Source organism: Triticum aestivum, chromosome 5B, assembly GCF_018294505.1.
Source record: "Triticum aestivum cultivar Chinese Spring chromosome 5B, IWGSC CS RefSeq v2.1, whole genome shotgun sequence".
NCBI classification, from domain to species: Eukaryota; Viridiplantae; Streptophyta; class Magnoliopsida; order Poales; family Poaceae; genus Triticum; species Triticum aestivum.
In genome coordinates, this window is record NC_057807.1 from 593,657,233 (window position 1) to 593,661,128 (window position 3,896).

Below are 3,896 nucleotides of genomic sequence, written 5' to 3' on the forward strand. Positions count from 1 at the left end.
TCGATGGTCACTACTGGAAACAATAGCATTAACGATGATGAAGATAAACGGTTGGTCGTTGAAAATGTGAGAGAGTCCCCGCACACTGTAATAGGGCTACGAAATACCTTTAACAAACATCAGCACGTGTGCGGTCGTTATCCACTTATTATCCTTGTGATCAATATTTGTACATGGAACAATCTAACTTACCCCCTTTTATCTCTCCTCCGTAACACAAGCTGGATTTTCCAGAAGTCCTGGCGCACTGTTGATAACATCGATCCTATAACCCTGCGTGTAACAAGAAAAAAACAAATCTGTTAGGATCTCATCCCGATGTGCCTCTTTTCCTCTCCTCCCTTGTTTAATCATGGGCGCCTCCATCAATCCCATCTCCCTCATGGTCACCTGCGCCTCTGGACCCTAGCGCTCCTCGCTGCAGCCTGCATCATACCAGTTGCCCCGACGTCGGTGCGCCTTGCCGCAGCCAGCACCTTGTCGATCGGCTGCCTCGACCCCGGCACACCCACACTGCAGCCTGCACCTTGCTGTCTTCCTTGACCACGGCACGCGCATGATGTAGTCTACACAAGCGAGGTAATTTTGGGACGTGTAGCTGCTATTCGTACAGTTTCTGTTGCCTGTGGGTTGATATACAGGCCAATATTTTGACTCTGTTTGTCAATGATTTTAATCAACAGAAGGGCGTTAGCATGTGAAAGGATTCATGGTCGGTGGTTTTTTACTTTTGTTTCATTCTGCTTTGGCTGTTGTACTAGTCTAGTCGTCCTTTAGAGTTCATTACTCTACTGATCTATCCGGTTAGACCATGATTTTATTCAAATACTCATGTATATCATTATGTGAGATATTGAACTAAGACGTCCATGGCTCTGTGCTTACCACGTGGTTTTAAAATATTTTTTGTTCTGATTAATTGGTGCTAAAACTACCTGCATCTAGCTAAAACTAACACAAGGGGTTACCATGGTTAGAAATTTGGAACTTGTTGGCATTGCGCGTACACAAGCACCTTATGAACTAGAACTAATTTCTTTCTACCTGTAATTCAACGTTTTCTTTTGCAGGGAAAAAGCGGGCTTAACTAAGTAGCAACCCTCGTGAAAGCCAGCAAGCTCAAGTAAGTTGTTCTCATACACTTTCTTGCGAATTTATTTACATGGAATGACTTTTATAAATTATTCAACGTCTTTTAGATTTGATGGTCTACCATAAGATATAGAAGCACGAGGAGGCATTGGAATTGCCAAAGCAGACATCCATGCCAACAATGATGGCGTCCCTCGACCGAAGATTAATATTTTTTTTAGTTTTCTCATTTTACAATTAGAGATGAGGAAGTACATTGGTCATCTATAGAGAGATTTTGACTCATATTTCTTAATTGATATATAATTTCAGTATTGTAATTCAGAATTCTGTTACGTTATATTATTTCTATTAATAAAAAAGTGCATATATTCTTTCATTATTCAAATTTTTGTGGCTATATTGATTTCTATGCCAATCTTCAAATGTTCTATGATACATAAAGTGGTCGTCAACGATTCTAAAGGTTGTTGAACATGAAGTTCTACAAAACAAAAGTGATCACCATTTTAAAACAAGTGGTAGCTAAAAATTAACCAAATCGTAGTAAAGAAAACGGACATCAATAATATGAGGTGTCCATTAATGATAATTTTTCCACCACAGTAAAATTACTAATGAGGACAAAAGTGGTCGTTGATACTAGAAATGTGGTCATTGTTGCCTCATGATTAACGACAACACACCATACCGTCGTTACAAGAATAACGACCGGAAAAGTACTTCTAACGATGGCCTATCACGACCACCATATTGTGGTCGTTAATGATCTTTAACGACCACAATATGACTTTTAGCGACCACATATACCGTCGTTAAAAATCATTTCCCTAGTAGTACCGTAGTAATTTCGCATGAGACCGTTCATGAGATGCATCAGAAAAACATGAGTGGGGTAGTATTCAAGATAGACTTTGAAAAAGCCTATGACAAGGTCAAATGGTCTTTTCTCCAACAGGCACTAAGAATGAAAGGTTTCTCTGAGAAATGGCACCAGTGGATCCAAAATTTTGTAACTGGAGGTTGTGTGGCCATCAAAGTCAATAATGATGTAGGCCATTACTTTCAGACAAAAAAAGGACTATGACAGGGTGACTCCATGTCTCCAATGTTATTTAACATTGTCGCTGACATGTTGGCTATTCTAATTGAGCGCGCCAAGCAGGACGGCCAGGTTGCCGGAGTAGTGCCACACCTTGTGGATGGTGGCCTCTCTATTCTGCAATATGCTGATGACACAATTCTTTTTTATGGAACATGACCTGAACAAGGCTCGAAACCTGAAACTCTTACTTTCAGCGTTTCAGCAAATGTCGGGTCTTAAAATTAACTTCCATAAAAGCGAACTTTTCTGCTTTGGAGATGTTGCTGAGGCGGCTTCCGATTATGCCGACCTGTTCGGTTGCGCACACGGACAATTCCCGATTAAATATCTGGGAATACCTATTCACTATCGGCGTCTCACAATTGCGGAGTTGAAACATGTAGAGGAGCGTTTAGAGAAATGATTGAGCAGTTGGAAAGGCAAGATGCTCTTAGTTGGAGGATGGCTGGTTTTGATTAACTCTGTCCTCACAAATATGATTCTCTATATGCTTTCGTTTTTCCAACTCCCAAAAGGATTGCTGCAAATACTGGACTATTTTAGATCTAGATTCTTTTGGCAAGGAGATGCTGAAAAGAAAAGGTACAGACTGGCCAAATGGAGCGTGGTTTGTAGGCCAAAAGACCAAGGTGGCCTTGGAATTCATGACCTGCAGGTCAAGAATGTGCCCCTACTTAGTAAATGGTTGTTCAAACTTCTTACTGAGGATGGTGTTTGGCAAACCATGTTGCGCAACAAGTATCTAGACCAAAAGGCAGTGGCTCGGGCCTATTGGAAACCCGGCGACTCGCACTTTTGGGCTGGCCTAATGGAGGCTAAGAAACATCTCTTTCGCTTTGGGTCTTTCGCGATAAAGGACGGGTCGGAAATTCGTTTCTGGGAAGACATATGGCTAGGCAATTCCAGTCTCCGAGAACAATACCCAGCCTTATACACCATTGCTCGCGATAAAAATAATACTATTGTGCACGTGCTCAGTTCGTCTCTGCCGAATATTTCGTTCAGGCGGGACTTGATTGGCCCCCGACTTATGTCATGGCATAATCTTTTATCCCGATTGGATTCGATTAACCTGACACAAGGCAGGGATGTTTTTCGCTGGAACCTTACTACATCGGGGTCTTTCTATGTATCGTGCACTAATGCATTCTGGGGTACCAGTGAGTAATAACAAGAAAATAATGAAGTCGAAGATTCCACTAAAAGTTAAAATCTTCATGTGGTATCTTCGTAGGGGAGTTGTGCTAACCAAAGACAACCTTGCACGACGCAACTGGCCAGGAATTAAGCAGTGTTGCTTTTGTGCTCATCACGAGACAATCAAGCACCTCTTTTTCCAATGCAAGTTTGCACGTTTTATATGTCCAGTCATCCAAATAGCGTCAAATTTGTATCCGCCCACAAGTATTGCTAATATATTTGGTCATTGGTTGGACGGTATTTCAAATAAGTTCAAAACGCTAATAAGGGTGGGAGCGTATGCCTTACTTTGGTCGCTTTGGCTATGTAGAAATGATTTCATTTTTAAGGACAAAAATGCTTCTCCTCTACAGGTTATTTTCCGTTGTATGCACTTACTTCGTATGCGGTCTACGCTACAACGACCGGAGCACCAACCGTTGTGCAAGGCGATGTGTACACGGTTGGAGCAGGCGGCTATGGAGGTTTTTTTCCAACATAGATGGCATCATAACCTCCG

At 41.8% G+C, this 3,896-nt stretch overlaps 1 long non-coding RNA gene across 1 annotated transcript; it reads left to right on the top strand.

Annotated features, from left to right (window-relative positions):
* The first annotated feature begins 359 nt into the window (after positions 1-359).
* Positions 360-1,296, top strand: LOC123117068 (uncharacterized). The gene is made up of 3 exons (XR_006457275.1): positions 360-579; positions 1,071-1,123; positions 1,200-1,296. It is a non-coding gene; the product is annotated as an uncharacterized lncRNA (long non-coding RNA).
* Positions 1,297-3,896: the final 2,600 nt, after the last annotated feature.